Below are 689 nucleotides of genomic sequence, written 5' to 3'. Positions count from 1 at the left end.
GTGCCTAGCACGATACATTTTCTTTCTTCGGTAAGCATTTTGTTGTGTTTGATACTTTTGAAATTTTGGTTTGTCATGTTGATTTTCAAATGACCTTTTTCATGTTTGGAATGTACTAACTCGTTTTTTCTTCACAGCAGGTCAACGTGTGTGTGGTTGCAACATTATGGTCCCATTGAGTACATTTTTGGAGAGAGTGACATCAGTTGCACCACAGGGCGGGAGGAGGGTGCCTAGCACGATACATTTTCATTCTTCGGTAAGCATTATTTTGTGTTTGATACTTTTGGAATTTTGGTTTTTCATATTGATTTTAAAATGAGCTTTTTCATGTTTGGAATGTACTAATTCGTTTTTTACTCAGAGTAGGTCAACGTGTGTGTGGTTCAACATTATTTTCCCATTGAGTACATTTTTGGAGAGAGGAACATCACTTGCACCACAGGGCGGGAGGAGGATGCCTCGCACCATACATTTTCTTTGTTCGGTAAGCATTTTTATGAGTTTGATACTTTCGGAATTTTGGTTTTTCATGTTGATTTTAAAATGACCTTTTTCATGTTTGAAAAGTACTAACTCGTTTTTTCCTCACAGCAGATCAACGTGTGTGTGGTTGCAACATTACCGTCCCATTGAGTACATTTTTGGAGAGAGGGACATCAGTTGCACCACAGGGCGGGAAGAGAGTG

The sequence above is a fragment of the Schistocerca cancellata genome, unplaced genomic scaffold (assembly GCF_023864275.1).
Source record: "Schistocerca cancellata isolate TAMUIC-IGC-003103 unplaced genomic scaffold, iqSchCanc2.1 HiC_scaffold_1077, whole genome shotgun sequence".
Classification (NCBI taxonomy): domain Eukaryota; kingdom Metazoa; phylum Arthropoda; class Insecta; order Orthoptera; family Acrididae; genus Schistocerca; species Schistocerca cancellata.
The sequence above is the reverse complement of the archived record's forward strand: the minus strand, read 5'-3'. Positions refer to the sequence as shown.